We start from the raw sequence: 24,448 nt of genomic DNA, 5'->3' as shown, positions 1-24,448 counted from the left end.
TAGAATATTTCAGTGCTATCATTATAATACACAATAGCTTTCTACAACACCTCATCACTTGATTGATTGCCCTTGCACCTTGACGATAAAGAGCATTTCACTTATTTCTTTGTCATTTTAGGTATTATTAAAAGCTATTATAAAACAATACAGTATTACAAAAGATCTCAAATAGAAATTTCAAAAAATATTGATAGAATAGTGAATAGTGATAAAGTATAGATTAATATTACCGTATTTAGAAACAGTCTGAGTTAATAAATAAAGAATTAATTACAATTGAAATCAAAACTGCACATGCATTAATTTGGTGTCACTAAGAAGTTAAGATTTTAAATTTTAAATGGCATAAAATTATTTTGTAAGAAATTTGTTCCAGAGCAACGGCAGAAAAATTAAAAATTCCGATTATTTTCAATTTGATTGAATATTTAATTAACTTTGATCTGTGTTATGTTGTTCTCTTGTATGAAAGAATGAATGTGAAAAATTTGGTTGAATTCGCTTTGGAGTAAATGTGGTGCATAGAATGGTTTTTATTTATTGTAAGAGATACATTATATTGTAAGAAGCAGGTTGAAGAAAAAAATTTTCTCATTTCATTTGTCATATCATAGTCTAATTATTTCTACAAATAGTATAGTTTCTATCTGGAATTTTGCTCTAATCTTCCATATCCAGCAGGAATTCCTCCTTTTCGAAGATCATTGGCTCATTTTATCACAAAATACCTCCTTGGTTCCTAGTTTCTATATTAATGCGTCTTTTAAAAAGAAAACTATATATATATATTAAAAACAATATTGCTTTAAACTGAAGATTCCCATGGAATTATCTTTAACATAAAGAAATTAATCGAATCGCTGGACTTAAACAAAAGCAATGACAAAGTTGTTCCTTATAGCTTAACAATAATTTAGCATAGAATACTTGCTTTGGAATCTGAGTTAATGGTTGTGTTTAATAATCTGAATTCAGTTTATTTTAGATTATCAGTTTTAAAATGGCATCAATATTTAAATTACAAAATAATTGCTATACTGTCTAAAATCGTCAAAACATTTTATATATATATATGGTAAAGGAGAAGGAAATGCTCTTCTACTTTGGTATTTTCATTTTCGCCTCTTTAACCACATCACTCCTAAGATTATTCGGGTTCCAGTTCTTCAGAATACGTTCTAATTTCTCATAAAAAGTAAGAATCTTTACGAGCTAACGAAAAACCCACAGTGACAATCCATATTCTAAAAAAGATTGATATTCGAAGGAATATCAGGATTAGCAAATGGTTGTTAATCAATGATAAGATATGATAGTTATAATCAATGATAGTTATGATAGGATATCATATGAAACTCTGAAATATTTAGATTCCCATATTGGATATATGGAAATCTGTCCAATTCCCAAAACCAATCAGGGCAAATGTCCCTAACAAACAAAGCAAGCACCTCGAGTATACGATTAATTTCTCTTAACGAAAGGAGAATGAATTTCGCTGTGATATTCAAGAGAATCGAGCGGTCGTCGTAGCTTGATTGAAGGAGCATATTATATTTTTTATGCTGATACTGTTAAGGAGCCAAACCATAAATTTGTAAATTTTGTATAGAAGAACTTATGTCCTTAAAAATGATCAGTGTAACATTATATACCTTAAAATATACTTATAAATGATGAAATTGCACATCATTATTCCTTTTTGGGAGGGAACTGAATGACTGTGAAATACCAAATCACTGTGGAATACCGAATACAGTAATTTCCATTATATAGATATCCAAATTCCTTATATGAAGTAAGAAGCCCCAAAAATGTATGATAATTTCTTATCTTCAAACCAGGCATCAATACTTTATTTAGAGTTGACAGAAATTGCTACTTGTTCTAGGAACAATGAATCAAGCATCCCCGAAAGACCTGCTTTTGTTTACTGTAAAACGTGTCCACGTTTATCAAAACAAATAATTATAAAAAAAATGTGATAAGATTTCTTATAGCTCCTTACAACATAAACTATTTATGTAAATTCGTTAATAAACATACAGAAAATGAGGAAAACAAGATTAGATGTAACTAACTTGAAAAAAGATAACTCTCAACATAAAATTGTAATATATCATCTTTAATTTTTTTAGAATATGTATGTTTACACTATTCTCCAATTTTACCAGCATTTAACAAATACAATTGTTTTCTTTTATCGGTATTAACTAAATTATAATTTAAAATCTACCTTTATCAAATAATATATGTTGTAATGATTCATTGATTAAATTCGTCAATGACGAACTACCCAATTGAAACCATTAAAGTTTCCATCATTTTGAAACGGGGTTTTAAAAAAAACTGTAGAGGAACGACCTTTTTATAACTTCATTATGAAATAGATGAAAATAATAGGCGAGTTTCAAGAACAGTTATTTAATTATTCTCTAATGTCCACATTTCACAAGACAACAAGAACACGAAAATATACGACACTCACTTACAATACAATTCTAATGATGGCCCACAAGAAGGAGCATGGGAAATACACCTTGATGTTAATAAGGTAGCGCCATCTGTTGTATCAAAAGAGAAGATAGTGGAGTTATGTAACCGTTACAATGTAAAAAAAATATATATATCGTCATTTATAGATTCCAAGGGACATTCACGCTAATCTGGAAAAAAATTAACGAATGATTTTATTAAATAAATCTATAAATAAACAGATGACATTCTGAATTGTCAAACTGGAACAAGATTTCGTCCATTTCAGCCAGTAAAAAAATTTAAAAAATAATGTTTAAAAATACCCATTCGAGTTATATCAATTGGAATAAAATTTAAATTGCTACGGAGAAGATTAATTTATTCGGAAATAATTAATTTATAAGTCATATCTCATTCGCAAATTCAGAAATTTCTGAATTTATATACGCATGGAAAACTAGGCATTCTGCATTCACCATGCATCACAACCAACCACGTTAGTGAACGAAAATAAAGTGAATATTATCAAAAATTTATTCCTCCTGTAACCAACTTCTGTCTGGCGTTTAATGGAAGCAAGGAAGTAGAGTAGCAACCCCAAAACACTCCTTTCTCCGGAGTAAATATCTTATCATATTTCACCCGAGAACATTACCCAAAGGCTGTAGTGCTTTTGATGTGAGAAAACGAGGGAACGCACGCATCGAATAACTCTGAAGTCTGCTCGCAGGAGGAGCAATTTGGGAGGTATATATTCAGGTGCAGCAGCATTATTTTCCACGTTTATTACGCAATATATGTTTCACATACCTAGTTGAATTTGCTAACTTCGATTATTCGTGATAGTTCCATTCATATTTTGTTTTTGTAGTTCCGCATGGGAATGGATTGCGTGATTCATTCAAAATAAGTACGCTATAAAATAAATGATAAGAAAAATAAAGTTTAGAAATGATCATGCAACAGGAAAATGTGTCTTTTTATAATGTTACATCTTTATACCTTCAATTTCAATTTGCATACTCAACCAAATTATTATGTAAAAATGAATGATATTTATTACAAAATAAATTAAGGCGATATAAAATGTGAGTATTTAATAACGTGGCCGAGGCGTAATTCGCCTATGATTCATATTTATAATCTAATTAATTAAAAAGTGAATTACAAGCGAATCGAGCGGCAGCCAGTATATTAAGAATGCACATTTTGTTAAGAATACACATTGATGACCTTTTCCTTACTACATTTAAAAGTTAGAAAAGAAAGATACATCTGATTATATGCATTTTTTGTTGCCTAATCTTTCTAGATTTATTTGTTAGATTTTATTATAAATCAGTTAATCTGTTAAATATTGGCATGGTGTTCCCACAAAAATACTCATAAAATAAATATTAGTAAGAAATCTATGAAATTAAACAGTAATTCAGTGAGATGAAACCAATATCATAGGGATATCCCACAGGGATAGCCCTTCAAAGCATGATTAGCATGATCCTGTATCTATAATAAGGAAACAGTGTCATAGCATCTCCCATGTAACGAGTCCACCCTCTGTGAGTGATGTGGCCTGCAACTGGAATAAGACCAGTCATAGGAGTCGTAAATTTACTCATTATTAAACTTACTTATGTTACAACTCATTAGATTATTATTCGAAGAGGTTTCTCAAGATGATTCTAATTTAAAATTACATCGCTGATGGTAATAAAGGTTAATGTCGTGTGTGTGTGTGTGTGTGTGTGTGTGTGGTGTGTGTGTGTGTGTGTGTGTGTGTGTGTGTGTGTGTGTGTGTGTGTAAATTCGGTAAATAAAGACAATTTTACATAGGCTTACCAAATATGGTGCGTACATATTTTAGAGGAAAGGAATGCATTTCTTAGAGCAATTTATTTTACATTTAAGTTTTCCCACAAAAAATCTTTAGAATAAAAGTTGGTGTACAAAATTAATTTGTAGACATTTTTAAAATTCTTATAATTTTAATGGTAGAAATCTTCAAAATTTTAATTGATACAAATGGTGGCATAAATGTGCAGTAAAAAGTAATAAAATATAATATAAAATAGCACGGTAAAAATTCTGCCATTTTTTTCAGAATTCTTACAACTTTTTTTTAAAATATATATTTTTTATAATTTTCTACGATATATTTGATTGTTACAATTCAATCAAATTTTCCTACACCACTTTATTAAATGTTTAAGAACGTGACTTTATTATTTTTTGTTATTGAAACCTAAAAAAATGTATTTAACGGCTACATAATTTGCTCCAGGAATTAGAAATTAAGTAACACTATCACAAAAGGCAATATGAAATTAATTGATATACTGTTCAGTTAGCAACGTCTTTCATGAAATTATAATGTCACACAATTTGTCTCAATATGTAAAATACATATATATAAAATATACAAAAAAGATATTATGTTATTATAACACGACTTTATAAAATAACTCCTATAATATTTTATAGGAATAGTCATCTAATTATGCATGACAGGTATAAATGAAACTAAACACATTCAGAATTCTCAGTAAAATAGTGGCCGCAAAAAACTGCTTATTAAAGAATAAACCAATCACATAAAAATAATTTGTTTTGTAAACATTTTTTAAGATAAAATAAATAGTTAAACACATTTTTAATTTTAATAATTGAAACTTGAATTCGCATTTTATCTACTGTAAGAAGATAATTAATATCTACTGAATGCTCCCAATGGCACGTCAGTCATGCTTACAGTGGTATTTCCTCAAAACGATGAATATTATTTGATTACACATTTTCCATAGTTTTAAAGTTAATATTATTTTTACATAAATTATAAATAAATAACAAATGATTGATAGCTTGTAAGTATGTTGAAATTTATTGATCATTTTATAGAAATTTTATAGTAAGTTATGGATGGTGAAGAAGAGAATTGAAAAGATCATTTTAAATTCTTTCTTAAAAATATCTTTTATAAAAAATTATCTTTTTAAAGCAGCAAATAATCTGATTTCACTAAACATAAATTTTAGAAATTCAGTTCGCAAGTTTTTACTCTTTTAAGTGACTCAGCGACAGTGAATAAATTTATTTCCGTCAAATATATTTATAGCAACGTTGAATATCTGAAAACTAGCGAAGAAAGGAGCACGGGCGGAATTAGGAGATTTTGGTAAAGCTTCTCTGAAATATAAAATCACATATTCTTTTTCTTGAAATAATACTTATTGTTATGAAGATTTATATATAAATCTTCTTTGAACGTGAAGTGAATAAAGAACTTTGCCCCAGGGACTCAATTAAGAATTTTCAATTTTTGCTTGAATGACAATTGGGAATATTTCTCATTAAAACTCTAGACATAACCATTGCATTCATAGAATAAAACAAAATAAAAGTTTCGGATTCTGAGATTTAAGATTATACTCGAAAATTGTTGGTTTCATGTTTTATTAATGCCTTCTGACTTATTTTATTTAAATTAAAATATTTTTTAGAAAAAAGATATTGATTTCAAATAAAAGGAGGAATATGTATTATTGCCTTATACTACTTGTGATTCGTTAAGGATAATTTTGAATTTAAACTGCATGTTTCGAAATTTTATCACATTCAATAGAAAATAAAAAAAAATAATTTAAAAGGAAAATTACATTTTTTTGTCATTTCTTAATTCGAAAATTTTGAAAGTATATGAAAATTTTGCAACATTTTAGTGAATTTGAATTATTGATTTATAACATTTTTGCCTAAGCTTCTCCTATTTGCAAAACGCTACTGTAACAGGGCCATTAATTGTTTTATTATAAAATGTGTTTGTAAATTTTATGCATAGACTATAACCTTTAAATATCATATTACTCATTTAGAGAAGTTTCAAACTTTGACTGTAGAAAAAGAATCATCATAAATTTTAAGCATTAATAAAAGAATTAGTGGAAAAAGAAAACAATTACTGCTACATTCTATTGATATAAGTTTTCTAAATAGCAAGAATTCAACCAATAATTTTCGCTATCTATGATATTTTATCAAAGCACGATAAATCAAAACTTATAAAGAAATAACATTTTATCTGTGTCCGGAATATCTAAACTGTAGATCCTCATAAAAAATCAAACATTTGTCAAAGGAGAGACATTTAATGTGATTGTCCAAATCCTCAAAAAATACGAGAACTCAAAAAGAAACAAACCAGATGGGAGGCATTCAGCATACAGTTTTAACATAGTATTTTTAGATTTGCATCTAGTTTTAAACAAAATTCGATAAATAATTCAGTTAAATACAGGGTGGTCAAAAAAAAACTTCCCCTATATATGAAACCTAGTGGCCTATCCGCTCAACCAATCGAACCAAAATTTCAGACATGGTTGTTTGAAGGTATGCGCTGATGATTGTGATGATTCTAAACAACACAAAGCTCACGGTTACGGTTACAGTGAGAGAATTTTGAAATTTTCGAATGGCAACACCCACTCTTTTTTTGCGCAAATTGATCAGCGTATTGAAAAACCACAAATGGCGTTGAAACGATTAGCGTATGACGAAAATTGCTGCCGTAAAGCATTTGCAAAGAAGAGCATTATAAAGGACTAATGACAACAGAAAAAATTTTTTATTGGAAAGAGAAAAAAAACTTTTATTGGAATGGAAAGTTATAATTACAGGTTTTCAACGTGTTCACCTTCGCAGGCGACAACGCATTGCATTCGGGAGATTGTGGACAACAATGTCGAACGTAACATGAAAGGAGGAATCTGCATAACTTCACGTGTTATGGCATCTTGCGATTCTGACAAAGTTTCAAAATTCCGTTATTCCTGAATTGCAGCAACGAAATGTCATTAGGGAAATTGTATGGATGCAAGATGGGGCTCCTCCACACGTCCTCCAATGTGTTCGACCAGTGCTGCAACAACACTTTGGTGATAGAGTCACTCTCTAGTAACTTTGCAGTTTCGTGGCCACCGTGATCCTCCGACTCACTCCTATGGATTTCTGGTTCTGGGGTTATCTGAAATCTAAGGAGTACTCGCCTGGTACACGGGATGTGTCAGAATTGCAAGATGCCATAAGACGTGAAGTTATGCAGATTCCTCCTTTCATGTTACGTTCGGCATTGTTGTCCACAATCTCCCGAATGCAATGCGTTGTCGCCTACGAGGGTGAACACGTTGAAAACCTGTAATTATAACTTTCCATTCCAATAAAAGTTTTTTTCTGTTGTCATTAGTCCTTTATAATGCTCTTCTTTGCAAATGCTTTACGGCAGCAATTTTCGTCATACGCTAATCGTTCCAACGCCATTTGTGGTTTTTCAATACTCTGATCAATTTGCGCAAGGAAAAAGTGGGTGTCGCCATTCGAAAATTTCGAAATTCTCTCACTGTAACCGTGAGCTCTGCGTTGTTTAGAATCATCACAATCTCCAGCGCATACCTTCAAACAATCATGTCTGAAATTTTGGTTCGATTGGTTGAGCGGAGAGGCCGCTAGGGTTTCATATATAGGGGAAGTTTTTTTTGACCACCCTGTATTCACAAATTCAATAGAATAATGGCAAATTCAGTTATATAATTTAATAATTCAATTTAATTAGTATGAGTGCATAAACTCGTAATTTAACTCTTTCTAGGGCCGTGGGAAGAAATCCCGTAGAACAATTTCCCACCAAGTTTATCAATATTTGTATAAAATTATGTAGGTTGGCAAAAGTTCTGATAATTTTTTTTAATAAGTCAGAAACTTAGATGCTTCAGTTCTTTATCTCAGACAAAATGATGTATTTTGATTTTTTACTTAATTATTAATTAATAAAATTAATTAATTCATCAATCAAATTAAATTTATCTAATAAGCTAAATGAATCCCTTTTCTTATTCTAATTTCAAGCCTAAAAATATTTTAACATAATATGACTAGAATAAAGGCCCTTTAAAGGGTTAAAAAAGCAACAAGTTACAAAAATAAAATTTTATGCATGATCATTTAAATGTATATCAAATCTGTATAAAGTTTAGAAAAAAAAATATTATTTAAGCATTTATAAAATGTACGAAATAAAATTAACTAGCCATATTTTGTGAATATACTAGTAAAGAGAGATAAAATTACCCCCCCCCCCACTGGTTATTTAACCTGTTAACTGATATGACCTCTTCGGAAAATGATTATCTAAATTACCATTTATAAAATATATATAAATTGTCATTTATATATATTATATAAATGTAATAAATATTCATTTATAAATTATTATATATATCTATTATATATACATTTATAAATTATTAAACACTTATTAATAAATATAATGTCATTGATTAAACTCGTCATAACGCAAAATATTGTACTTTTTCCATGACGAGTATACTCATCAAAAACTGTTAAGTGGTTAAGTGAAATTAAAATTATTAAAAATAATATTTATAGATCATTTTACAATTAATTAATAACATTTAAATTAAAAATCATCATCTAGAAAACTTTGGATTTCAACCTCACTTCCCTTTATCATAACTCTCACAACGCTTTTATAAATCATTTTACAATTAATTAATAACATTTAAATTAAAAATCATCATCTAGAAAACTTTGGATTTCAACCTCACTTCCCTTTATCATACCTCTCACAACGCTTTTATAAATCATTTTACAATTAATTAATAACATTTAAATTAAAAATCATCATCTAGAAAACTTTGGATTTCAACCTCACTTCCCTTTATCATAACTCTCACAACGCTTTTATAAATCATTTTACAATTAATTAATAACATTTAAATTAAAAATCATCATCTAGAAAACTTTGGATTTCAACCTCACTTCCCTTTATCATACCTCTCACAACGCTTTTATAAATCATTTTACAATTAATTAATAACATTTAAATTAAAAATCATCATCTAGAAAACTTTGGATTTCAACCTCACTTCCCTTTATCATAACTCTCACAACGCTTTTATAAATCATTTTACAATTAATTAATAACATTTAAATTAAAAATCATCATCAAGAAAACTTTGGATTTCAACCTCACTTCCCTTTATCATAACTCTCACAATGCTTTTATAAATCATTTTACAATTAATTAATAACATTTAAATTAAAAATCATCATCTAGAAAACTTTGGATTTAAACATCACTTCCCTTTATCATACCTCTCACAACGCTTTTATAAATCATTTTACAATTAATTAATAACATTTAAATTAAAAATCATAATCTAGAAAACTTTGGATTTCAACCTCACTTCCCTTTATTATAACTTTCACAACGCTTTTAATAATCTCACAACACTTTATTACAAAAATAAAAACTAGAAACAATAACTAATATATATATCGTTCATAACATTTCACTTCAGGGTTTTAAATCCAACCTTTATTTTTAATTGGCTGTCTGGAATTCTCAAGCTTTACGGAGAAATTTTATTATAAAACAACTTTACCGTAACATTCTATGGACCGAAAGCTTTCCTCTTAATATATCATTAAAAGTTATTAAAATTTTCTCGTTTTCCGTTGTTACAATACTCCAGAAACATAGAAACTTCTCGCTTGAAAGTGTAGCAAAACACACAGAGGGTCCAAGATTTCCTAGTAACCTTATCTCAGCCAGCCACTTTATCCCAAGCCCTCTGTTATGCATGGTCTGTTAATTATCCCTGTTACTAGGAAATGTGAGTCGTCAGCATTATTGCGGGAACATAACTATTAACGGGAGCTGCTCGTTTCTATCTCCTTGAACGCTACGCTGACTCCTTAGAAATCGGAGACCTGTGAAATTCGGTGACGCAGAAAATCTCGAGTTCAAGTTTTAAAGAATTTGCAAGCTACGGTAAAAGATTTTCAAGGTAGGAGTTACTGCGCGTTTTCAAAGGATTAAGAAGAATGTAGAGTTCTTTGAAGTTGAAATCGAGGAGCTGGTTCGTAGGTTTATGTAATTAATCTGAGAATGATTGACCTTTGAGGTCAAGGATTGATTTCTGTGTCATTATATCAACTAGGGAGTGATAGGAAAGATGTGCCCCATTTAATTAATAGGAAAATTATCTTTAAAGTGGAATTTAAGAAGATTGGTAATTTTCTAATCCTTATAATTGTAATTAATTTTAAGGTCATGTTATTAAATGATTATGATATCCCATTTCAGATAAATAAGCCTTTATTGTTTATATTTAAGTAGCCGCCTTTGGCTACATCTGAATAGCCGGGAATATTGGTAATATTTAATTTCTATTAAATCGTTTAGATATAACATCATGCCCATGATTTCGCAAAATTGCTAGACAATTAAATCGTGTTATTTTAATTGTCTTCTATAATAATTATTTATGTTTATTGTATACATGCATCTAATGGATACTAATCATAGAGTTATTTAAATAATCTGATATTTAAAATAGACTAATCGTCTATCTTCTAATTTTTAAGTTATTATAACTTCACTTTTTTTTCATCTACTAAATACACAGATATCAAGGATAATCTGCACAGATAGATCTTGAACTACATAGATATTAAAGAGAATACTTCTTCTTTAGTTTTCAACAATAGAAGTTCAGGAAATAAAATATATCACAAAACAATGTAGGGATTTGAATTTCAAAGCGACAGTGCTATTTATCTTTACAAATTATTCAAAGCAAAAAATATACGAAATTTTTAAAAGTTTGGATGACTATTAAAGCTGTATAATTAGAAAGACAATTTTTCAAATTTTGAGAAAAAGTGTAAAATTTATTTTTGTGCAGTTAATATTTTTAGATGTTATCTCAGAAAATGAAAAATTCAGCTTTATATTTAATTAATTAAAATTCTGATTACATCTTTCAAAATATTTCTCTCCGAAGACGACATTTCCACTATCCAGCATAAAGTGCGAAATTCGGTAGCTTGTTTTGGTCAAACAGTCAGGCCTGTAGAACGTCAAGCAGACACATGTTTTCACATTTTATTGTTTTTAGAGATATACTTCCACAGAGATACAGCAAAGACAATTTTTCTAATTATATCATAAAATAAACATTCAGATCTTTGAAATAAAAAATAGAGAAATTTATGCTTTTACAAATCTTAAAGAACGCTTTATATTTAAGCGATTAGTTTTCATAAGATTTATTTTGAAGACCACGACTGAATTACATTGGCATTATACCATGATTAGGTTGGAAAGATACATCGCATATAAAAATGTGTATGTTATCACTTGAAAATGATTTCTGTGGATATTTAAGATATGAAATTTTCTATTAGTTATGGATATATAACTACTTAAATCCTATCAATAATCGAAGTCCGTAAAATCTGATTCATTAATTACGTTTTTAAACTTTAGGCATAATATAGTTCTATTTATTAGCATTATTAACAGCATTCTCGATCATGTAATTAATTTAACATATTGGTATGAAAAAAAAATCAAATCTGAGGCGGAGTTGTTCGTTGAAAAAATCATCATGTTCAATAGAAAAATAAAATAATGACGTTTTATTCTGCACAGCCACACAAGCAGCAAAACACATCCGAAGCGCACATAAGATCAACACTTGCAGTAAGTAGCATTATAAGAGAAGAAGAAACATTAATAAACAGTAGTAACAGCACAAAACATTAAGAAAGAACTAGCAGGAGAGAGACTCCCCTTAACTACATTCCCTTCTTGATCATTCAGCAACTCTCACATGACACAATACTGACTTAACTATTTGACTACAGAGTGACATCATCTCGACCTCGTTATTTATATAAATATCTTGACAAGACAAATAAACTTCTAAAAATATCTCCAAATATCATGGCCTATTAGATACATTGTCAAAATTCTTGTAGTTTCTGGGATCTTCAATTTGACTGTAAAATATCGCCACGTCTGTCGCCAAGACAAAGAATCATTCAATCATGATCTATTCAGCCTTCATCTGTGCAACCTGAAAAAATGTCTTCCTCGGCATGGAACCAAATGCATCGAGATGGAATTTTACAAATTCGTAACCATATATATCATTGAAATTGCACAATAAATACCTTTTTAAAATTTTATAAGTGTGTGGAGAAATTAGCTGACTGTAAACAATTCCATAGTTACTCAAAGCTCAGTAATCAGTATAAGTACTATCTAAGTATAAAGGATTATATAAAAATTATTAATGAGAGCTATGCTTTTTTGGATTGGCATTGAATGCTTTTTTAGGATGAATGCAAATTTCAGATGTTATCATGATATCATCAGATGATGAAGATGGCAAATGAGCTGGTGGTAATTTTCAAATATCTATAACAAACCTGAATAATGGCTAGATTTCTAAAGGAGTTAGATCTTAAAGCCACTATGAACGCTTGGACAACCGTTGCTTCAAAATTGAAATTCAAGCATCAAATGTTATACTCCACAGGTTAAACTTCATTACTACATATGTTTAATAGAAGAAATATTTTAAGTAATGATTATTATACTGATTTTCAGTCTAATTCCGATGACTATTTAATTTTGATTATTTCACATTTATTTGTATGAATTTAAATTTTATGTATGAGGTTTTTAAACACTTTTGCAAAAAATATAAAAATTTTAAGCACAATCAAATATTATTATTTTTCGTTTTACGAAATATTGAAATAGAAACCCCCTTTTAGTCCTTGCTCACGAACAGGAGAATATTTATAGAAGCGAAAAACATCTATTTGGATTTTACAAATATTTATTATTGATATATAACTGATATATGCTGGTATATTCAATTAGATTTATGTTTAAGACCATAATACCTCATTTATTATTGTAGATAATATATATATTTTTTTAAATGATTCCAAAATTACTAAATAACATAGTTAAGCTAGTTTTGGCTGCAACTTAGTTTGATTTTTCTTTTAAATCCGGATTATTATTATTTTTTTCAATTTCCATGGTCTCATTTTAATTGTAAAAATGTTTTTAATTCAAGCAGTTTATTTACACATTTCTTAAACGAATGATTCAAAACGTCATGCATAAAGATTGATAGGATTTCATAAATTTATATTCAAGTGTATCTTTTTAGGGTTTAAAATTAGTTTAATTGAAATATAATGATTTATAATATATTTTTCTTATAATTCGTTTTTAATCTAGCATTTACATTTTTACTTAGCGTTTAAAATGATTAGTTTGTAATTTATAAAACTAATTAATGTAGTTTCAAAAACTGAAAGCACTTTTTTTATTTTAGAGTTACATAATTTTAAAAAAATGAAATGCTTTATAAATCAACAAATATAATCATGCTAACCTTTTGCAAATTAATTTAATTTATTTTTACCCAATTATTCATCCAATTTGCTTACTCACACTCAATTAATTTTTAATTAAACTGTCGACTAAAAATTTAATTAATTTGCCAGAATAATTTCATGCAATCGAGTTTTATCAGTTTTGTAAAGTTTCTTTTTCTCTTATTAAATTTAAATTACTACAAAGATAGGAAATATCTTTTTCAGATGGGGAAATTTTGATTTTATAAACATGTCTTTTATAAAAAAAGGCATTTTTTTAAAGTTCTTTTATGACATTTTCTTTTGCCAGAATCTTTATTTAATGTATTTTAATAGTTATTAAAGAATCTAAAATACTACTAATATACACTATTTATTTATTTATATATACATTATTTATTTTATCAGATGATAAGCTATATGGCAATTTAAGTTATAATTTTATAATTAATAAGTTATAATTTTTTGTCTTTTTTTGTGTTTGTTTTTCTTTTTGACGCACATTTGTTAATAAAATATAAACAACTTCTCTTTCGTATTTGTAAATCTTTTTACTGTCTTAACATATATCAAATCTATATATATTAATGTTTTTATTAATATACATCATCTTTTCAAATTTACGTTTTTATAATAAAGAGTAATATGTATTTACAACAAAAAGAACTCATGATTATTAATCTAATAACATCTTATATTTATGAATCGAATTAGCTGCTCATAATTAAACCTTTCACAAATATTTTATGAAATGATTTATATTTTTGTATTAGATTATTCATATTTTAAAATAATTTAATCAATATGACAAATTTCCTGGAAAAATATTTTGTATTAAAATTAATTTAAAATTGTATTGAGTTGTAGTATATTTATAAAAAATATCGATGTACAAAAGTAAAAAAATTAGTCTTATAATGTTTGTTTTCCATAATTAATAGATTGTAAACTTCGATATTCGTAAAATAAATTGTCATTGATTAATTTTATTTCCACATGATTTCACGTTGTATGTATTTCATTATTGTTACTCTTTCAACTAAATTTTTTTTAATATTAATCATAATATTTCTGTTAAGCAGATATTCAATTCTCAATTAAATACTGAACAGTCAATCTATTTTTATTTTTATGTATCGATATTAACAATCCTTCGATACATTATTCATGTCAAAAAATGATCGCATCACATCAAAAAAGCATTGCTTATTTCAATGCAATATTGTCATTTTCTAATATTTAATTTTTAAAAAAACATACACATGAAAACCGTAAAGTTATATATAATGAACATATCTTAATTATCTAAAAAAGAGGTGTATTTTCGACATTTGAAAAGATGAAATATTGCTTCTAAAAATTATTATTTCATAAGATTTTAATGAAATATTTTTTCCCTTGCAAATCTCTGCAAACCCAAAATATAATTTTCTAAACTATTTCATTGATTTGAGGCATATTTTCAAGAATCCAAACCCCATATTTTATTAATGAACTTAATAATATATTGTCATTTTGGTAAAAGTCAATTTCATATATATATTAATATTATTAACAATTCTCATTTATTAACCCTTATCGTCGCAAAATTGCTTTTTTGAAGAAAAGCAAAAAAATGTATATAGGTAGCTTCTTTTCGCTATAAAAAACATAAAAAAAAAATAAAAAAATCTTGATATAATAATCGTGATAAATAAAAAAAAATATAGTGGTAGTATATTTTTATAAAGTTGTATGTATGGTATACTATACAAAATGAACATAAGTGTTAAAAATACTTAAACGTTAGTCATTAAGGATGTTTTTGTCCCAATTTCAGTATTGAATAGCCTTGAAAATAGTTGGGCATCGTTTATTTGTTATTCCTATTTTTATAAAGCAAACTTATCAGATACATTTGAAAATACATAGAGCAATTAAAGCAGTTTGACAGAAATATATATGTTCTATTAAGATAATTCCAATTTTCTCAAATTTTAATATGTGAAAGCTGTTTTAGAAAAATGTCATATTAAAAGAATTTAACTGTTTTGGCAAATGAAAATTAATAAAGCATTTAATTAATTTACTAAACATACCTAAAGAAACTATATTTGCCTTTTAAAAGGGATGTTACATCACACTGATTATTAATGATTGCATTCTTCAGCTTTCTAATTTGAGGTTGGTCATTTTCTTGAATCATCCCCTAACGGAATCGTATAGAATAATTAGCAGCCACAACATTTTCGCCAGAATCAGAACTTTTATCTTCAAGAGTATTCTTTGAAATTTCACGTCTGCATCGGAAATAGGAAGTCGTCTCAGAATGGAAGTCGTTAGAGAATTTCTCAGAACTAAGATGATGACGAAATGAATTCCCTCGAAATAAATTCTAGATAAAGAATTCATTTGTTGCAATTTTAGAGCTCATTAAATCCCTTCCTCGCTTGAAACAACAAATACACAAACTTTCTTTGCTCGTTGATATAAGTGCTTTGAGTTGGAAAATTCGATCCAATGCAGTTGATTGAACTCAGAGTTCCTCTTAAAACAGAAGCATGATGTTTCATCTGCATCAATAAGTTAGTAAATCTTAGTAGCATTCGGCAATTAATTCAGATAAGCAACTATTACATAAGTATTGAAGAATTACGCGTAATGTATGTAATCAGACATGAATTCTTACTATATAAAATCCGATTTATTACACAGTCTATTTTAAGAGGACTAATTTTTGTCTAAGATTGTTTGCATCTTAATTTTGTTTGTCTGTTTTTTAGTCTGTTTTTAGTCTGCTTAAGTCTGTTTTTTGCTAAATTTTAGAATATCTGAAAGCTTAAGAAAAATCATAAATATTATTGAATTTCTGAAAAAAAATATAGCTTATTTGTGTATAAAGTTGGCCTTTTTGTGCTCTAAAGAAGTAAAGCTAGATTATTTCCAGTTAACATTAAATGGTCAATTTTCATAAAACTTTTGAAGTCTCTTCTTTTTATATATAAATAAAAAAAAGAGTCAGTAAAAGACAAAAAACATCATTTTTTCCTTATTTTCCTTTTTGCAAAAAAGTGTTAATAATTCAATAAGGTGACAAATGTTTTTGGATTTTACATTATATATATATATATATACAGAGAGAGGGTGTGAGAGAGATAAAGATCCACTAAAATGTAAATTTAAAATGTTAAATGTTTCTTTGGATCTAAATTCAATTCGCTTTGCTTCATCCAATCTAAGTGGGTTGTATACAGACGAAGAAGTTTTCATAATTTAGTAAAATTTAGGAAGATAGTTAATTTTTATAAAAGTACATAAAGATAACCACAAGCTAGGTGCTTCGGCCGAACTATAAGACAAAGGGAATGATTGAATAATCTGGACACAGCGATAGCATTGGCTAGAATTATAAACAAGTCCGACCAAGGTACAACACCTCTACCCTGTAAAAAACACGTCCAATTTTCGTCAGAATACCTCACATTATTAATTCAAGCATTATGTACATAGGGTGGCGAGACCCAACCACCACACCTACAGTTTCTTATCTTCATAAGTTGCTTCCTGCTGGAATATTCCATAACAACAGATTGGATACTTTATTACGGAAACAAGAAACCATGTTTTGAATCATTTGATTAATCGCCTACGAAGGACACCTCAATTCAGAATGTTCTGTAGATGAATAAGAATTTCTTTTAATATTCCATTCTCTTTATTCACCCAACTCAAAATGTGTGAATGTTTGACTCAGAAAGAATAATTTAATGTGCATCAGACCCACAAACATAACAAGTGCAAGGTCTACCATACTATACAAGTTTTAAATTGTTATCTATCACCTCAATATCTTATGCCAGTATTTAATTTTTTTCTTAAAACTTTAAAAAAAAATCTTCAAATTGTAACCAAAATTATTTAAATTAAAATGCAAGAATCTTTTTTATTTAAAAATAAATTTACTTGGAATTACTTTCTTTTCATTTTCTTAACTGTTTATTTGACATTATTATCTTTACTGATTAACAATAAAAATAAACTGCCTTTTTCAAAGACAGCTATTCAGTTTTTGAATAACTGTAATTTCATGACATAAAAAAGTGCAAATGAAAATATTTATACCCCTTTATAATTTCGGATCCATTATTTCAGTTGATAATAAGCAATTACCATATTTATTATAATTCATTTGATTTATTAGATTATTATCATGTTTTGGAACTACAAAAGATCTATTTAAAAATTTCGCTTGAAATTATGGCTCAACTTTTGTTAGAACTTTAATGTGCCAGACTTAGATATGACATAGCGTGGGAAAGTTTAACTTATTATGGCATATATTAACAAAACTGAAAATATTCTAATAAAGAACGTTGTAGATCATAAAAGGAAGTGTACGAGTGTATGCGTATTTGTCTATTATCTGTGTGTACATTTATATGTGTTTGCACGTCATCGTTTTGTAGCTATAGATTTCCATTTTTGTATTCGAATTCTAAAAGTTAAGAATAAAGCTCGGGAAATTTATTTTTTTATTTTAAATAATTAAAAATTAATAAAATTTATGACGCTTTTTGGCAAAACACTCAGAAATATTACAGAAAAAATTTGATTTTTAAATTACTTCAAAATAAAATTATAAAAAAAAAATATTTTGAAATATATGCCCATTTACAAGAAAAATGAGAAATTAAATACGAAATCGTCAAATAAGTTGTATTATTACTAGAAAGATTAATAAAACAATGAATATTTGTAATGCCATTCATTAATGGTGTCATAGGATTATATATCATTGAAAAAATCTCTCTTTTAATGAACATTAAATTATGCATGCTAGAACATTGAATTATGGATAAGAGATTGGATTTAAATTAAATACAATAATTAAAATTTCAATTTCAATTAAAGGCAAACAATATTCCGGCGCAGCAACTGATCTCAAATAGTGATTTTAAATTAAAGCAAGGAATAAGAATGCTGTAAACTGAAAAAAAATGCAAAAAATAAAACAAATTAACGATATACATATACTCTACATTAAAAATGCATGTCAAATATCTAATCATTCTTATTAGTTAGTCAAAATATTAAGATTTTTTGCTTTAGAAGTGAGTTAGAAATTTTATTTTTTTAATATTAATTCTAGAAGACAGCATCACAAGAGTCAAAACATTCTTAAACATAATAAAATTAATTTAACTTTTTAAAAATCTGCAATTTTTAAAAGAAAAATTTTGGAAATGAATTATTCTATCGGAATTGAAGAGGACAGTGGAAAAGCAACTTTAAAATAAGCAGAAAATGAAATTTTACTTTTACAATTTTTTCACCAAAATATATGATTATGAACAACTAAAATAATGTTATAAATGTATATATCAGTAAAATAAATATTTAAATACCTTACAGCAAAAGGATACATAAGACTTTTCTCAAAATGATATAAATAAATATATATATATATATATATATATGTCTTTGTAATGTTCCAGGTGTGTTAATTTTTGAAGAAATTAAATAGAAATAATCATACAGATTTCGGTTAGACATTAAAAGAAAGTAACATATGCAATCTATATTTTAAAATTCCTATGAAAACTCAGTAGGTGCACATAAAGATATTTCTAAAAAAATCAACATTTCATTGGAATAAAAAAAACACGCAATTTTGTTCTAAATAAGTTAATATTGGGTAAAAAGGATAAAAAACAATAGAAAGAAATAAAAAATTTAACCGTCTGGAATATTTCGAAATTTTCAACAATTATATATGTTTTAATTTTTCTAAAAAATATTTTTGTTACGTATTAAAATTTTTTAAAGATATTTGCCTTTTTTATATTTTAATACATAGGCATAAAAAAATCTTTTATCCCTAAGTGAATATTCAAAAATATGATTTATAGAGTCCTCTGTTCCCTTAATTTCAACTTTCAGGTATTTTGAAATATATACATTCGACTCTATTTATTCTTACATAGAGTGAATACTTTCCAATTCAGTTAGCTTATCACAACGAATTTTCATATTTTCCATGCATTCAGAGATTTGCCTAAACAGATACATTTTAAGTAGATTTGACAGGTTGAGTTAATATTCAAAATCAGGTTAAACCACACATCTTTCAAGCTGTTACCTCTTTTCTGTATGAACAAAGGCGACGAGTTCTTTGACTTTCAAAACTCTGTCACTTACTGCTAAGCTCTACGCTTCTTCTTTAAAGTCATCCCCCATCGTCTGACAGCAAAAATGGATTCTCTACACATCTGCTGAAAACTGAAATTTTTAACAGTTAAAAGAGTTTAGCGCACGTATTATATTTACGTTATCTTACTTCCTGCTTCGGAGCTTAGCATAAATAGGATTTTTTTCGCTATTTCTAAAGCAATTTATTTTGCACAAGTTTATGGATCATGAATATTTATGCATTCCAAAATGCATCAATCATGTTTAAAGGTTTGGAGAGCTTCTACTTAAGGTATTTTTAATCTTGAAACTCTAACGTTGCCGCCTTTTGCTCCGTCTGGAACATTTCTTGCTGTTCTCTAATTTGAAATATAATCAATTAATTTTAGAACATATAAGCTCTATAAAAAAATTATTCTTGTTTCAAAATATATTCCAAGAGCAATTTTTCAGCGTATACTTTGTACAAGAATTATTAAATACCGAAATATTAAGAGGCTTAATTATATATATATATATATATATATATATATATATATATATATTTACGCAGTTTCTATATTATGGATATATTTTAAATTCTGCAATTTTACTTGACCTGTATAAAAAAGAAGAAAATTGATTAAAAGATGGATCAATTATTTCTGAATAAAGATATTAATGCACAGAGATGGAAACAGAAACAAAATATGTGTCTAGTTTATTTTGAAAATTTGGGTTTAGTTTTATGAATTTAATTTAATAATTTAATGCAGAAGAGTTATTAAATTCATTTAATCAGTTATTTTTAATACGATTAAATAAAAAAATATTTGGATAATTCTTCCAATGTTTTTTAAATGAAATTTAATCATAACTGCTAATAAGCTACTGATTGCCTGTTTATAAATAATGAGAAAACTGATTTTCGAATTCTAAGTTGCTTCAAAAGTAATTATAAGCTTCACACATCTTGCTTAAAGTTGAAGTTCGAGTAGGTTTGAATCATCTATGTCATAATATATATTTAACATTAAGAGATTTAAATCTGATAAAGCGCTTAGATTTAAATTCACAAAAAAGTTATAATCATATATAATAAATAATAATATTTTCATTTATACTATGCTAATATAATACTTATTCATTCATTTAATAAATTGTATTCTAAGGTTATAATAAATTCAGCTTTTCATTATATAATCTCGCAAGAAAAAAATTGGAAATAAAAAGAAATATCAATAGATTTTGCACAAGTGGTTATGGATAAAATTTCACTGAAAATAATCATATCATTTTTTTTTGAGGGGGGGGGGGGTTGGTGGTGTATTACGTATTATTCAGAATTAAAATTTTAAAAATTAATATTTATACATTTATTTGAATATTAACCAATTTTATCAGTCGATATTATGCTTCTCGAATTCTTAAGGTCACATATTAAAAACTATTCTTTAAGTTCTTTGACCAAACGAATTATTCCTAAGATCTTACTGTGATTATTAATATTAATATAACTATTAGTGTTATATTTATAAGACTGAGAATAAAATCGTGCACATAGAAGGGTTGAGTATAGTTTTGGGCAAGTGAATAAAAGCATTTCTATTAAATATTTTTAGACAGTAAAGAAAGTACTATTTTTGGAATCAAAGGAAGGTTAGTGCTTCTTGAGTATGATTAAAATAAATAAATGAAAATAGTTTATGTTCGTTTATTTTCAAATAATCAAGAGATTAAATTACGTTCAGAGTTTCGATTAGGAGCTTCTTTAAATTTCTAGAAAAATAACATGTCTGTATTTTGCCTGAAATGATTGCCTAATTTTGTTTTAATTTTAAGTAAATTAATTATCATAACAAAATGTATTTATTTGGCAAGTCAGATTGAGAAGTCATCACTTGTGCATGAATTATATATGATTATTAGTTATTTCAAAACTATCAAAATTATTTTATTCATATTATTTTCAATTTTATTCCAAAAATATCAATAAATGAAAGTAACTTTTAAAAAAATTCATCTGCTCCTGAATATTTCTATCCAACTACAAAATTCGGTCGCCTAAAGTAATTATCAAACTAATTTAAAGCATATAATTTTCAAAGAAAAGCTAGATTTGTATGAATAAATTAAAATATGAAGATATTTTAATTATTTTCTAAATATCTTTTCTAATGATAATTTACTCTTTTCTACTTTAAAAGATACTATTGTTCACATCTTATACGATAAGAATGGAATTTTTATATTATTTGTGAATAATAGGATACTCATTATAAAGATTCCGAGATAATTTTCTAGACACACCAAAGATAATAATTTTTTAAGCAAAATATCATAAATTTCTACACTGCATTTGAAATATTATCAGTTTATTACAATATATTTTGTCTACAACATTTGAAATAATGTTTGTTTATCATTAATATTCATCAGTTATTTCTATAGTTACATATAACAATTCTAAAACAGTTTAGAATTCAAAAATTGCATTAATTTTTAACTAATTAATAATGATATTCAAATTAATTAAGAAATGATATAGTCATGTAATTAATTCAAGCTTTAAGTGAAATTAAAATTTATGACCGAAAAGTGATTTTAGTATGAAATTTTGTAAATCTCATTCTTTCTTCATTTTCAAAACTTTTTGTACAGTTTTAACGTAAATTCAATTTTTATGCATAAACTAGTTTAGATATTTGAGTTACTTCTTTAGCGTGTAAAGTTATTGTAAACTTTAAGTATTTTTTTTAACAAAGTATGTTGTATTAGAAAATGATTTAAGATATAACTTGATAGATATAGCTTGTTGCCAGTGAACATATATATTTTTTTTTAATTTCAGAAATAAATACATTTAAATAAGATTAAAAAGCTGTTATTACTGAAATATTAAGTATTTATTAGAATTAACTACATGTCACTAAAAAATGAATGCATGAAAATCCAAGTTAAAATGTCTGCGTAATACATGCGCACTGTTATATAAGTAACCAATCTGAAGTTAGAAATATTTTGTAAACGAAACTAAATAGTTTCGGAATCGCAACTAAAAAATATTTCTTATTCAAACTAAAACCAAAAAATGAACAGGAAAAACACCATAGTATTTAGAGAGCGCAAATGCATGAACTTCTAAAACACAGTTTAATTGAAACAAAAGTAATATAAACCAAGTAATATAAACCAATATATATATATATATATATATATATATATATATATATATATATATATATATATATATATATAATTAAAAAAAGGAATAAAAATATAAATTTCTGCAATCATTAACATGCACTTTATTCATTTTTTTTGTCTTGCAAGTTTTATAATTTTCGATTTCGTCTAAAATTACAAACGGAATTATATCTGGCCGAAGTGAATCGGTAATTTTTAACTTTCCCCTCATTCAATAACAAAGAAAAGAGTTCTTCTACATTCATAATTGTATCAGATACATAACAGAATTTTCCTAATATTTTTTTTTATTTGTTACTCTTTTTTAAAATTGATATTTCCCATTTTTCGTAGTAATTTAGTGGCTTCCAGCATATTTATACTAAATTTACATTTTTTTTTTATTTCAACACGAATTATTCTGTTTACCAGCTATCTACAGAATTAATATTACAGAAACCATGTGCAGTCTTTTTTAAGATGCAAAGTAATCAATCATATTTCTTTAAAAGAAAATAGTATCAGTTTGATTGATTACACTGCTATTTTTATTATTAAAAATGACAAAGACATTGTAACGATTGAGCCTTCCTTATAGTTGTAGAATATTTTCTATTTACCCAAGATCAAAAATCAAAGAAATTAGAGTATTTTTTATTAAATTTTAAAATAATTAGAAAATTTAGAACTTATTTTTTTATTTCAAAATGTATAATAACGTACAAAATAAATTCACTGATATTATTTGGTAATTTCAGTCTAATTAAAAATATATAGATTAAATGCTGAATATTTAACTTCATATCTAAATAGCAGAAAAGTACTGAAATAGGCTGTTTCTTTCCTACATACCATTCGATGCAAAATGATGAATGGGTTTACTGATGGAACGATAATTTTCAATAATTTTCATTGCTTCATTTATTTCTTATATGTTTCATTTTTTCTTTTAATATTAAATAAATTTTCTTACTAGTAAACAATATTTCTCGATAAGTAAGAATGTGGAAATGACTATTGGAATCTAATTTACCACTTTAAGTATAAAACTAGAAGTTAACGATATATAGTGAAAAAGATGTTTAACTAAATACTGACAGGAAATAGAAAAACCTAAGTTGGAAGTTAATCTTATTGTTATATTATGCTGGATAGAGAAGTTAACCCTATTATTACAGTTCTTAATGCTTCAAAATATTACTCAGATATCATCGAGAAATTGCAGAGTATCTTGTGATAATAGGGATAAATCGCAGAAAGAATTAGTACTACATTTTTTTGGCACGAAACAAAGTTAATGCAGAGCAGTAGACCCAATTTGATTTAATTAAGTTATTTATTCTTAAAACCATCTATAATTTTATGCTTAGTTTGA

The 24,448-nt window shown here is 26.7% G+C and overlaps 1 protein-coding gene across 5 annotated transcripts in view; it reads right to left on the bottom strand.

Annotated features, from left to right (window-relative positions):
• Positions 1–24,448, bottom strand: part of LOC129981869 (cell adhesion molecule Dscam2-like) — a 614,065-nt gene that overhangs the window by 144,139 nt on the left and 445,478 nt on the right. The window lies entirely within an intron of this gene.

The sequence above is a fragment of the Argiope bruennichi genome, chromosome 8 (genome assembly GCF_947563725.1).
Source record: "Argiope bruennichi chromosome 8, qqArgBrue1.1, whole genome shotgun sequence".
Taxonomy (NCBI): domain Eukaryota; kingdom Metazoa; phylum Arthropoda; class Arachnida; order Araneae; family Araneidae; genus Argiope; species Argiope bruennichi.
This window is presented reverse-complemented; position numbering and strand designations above follow the sequence as displayed.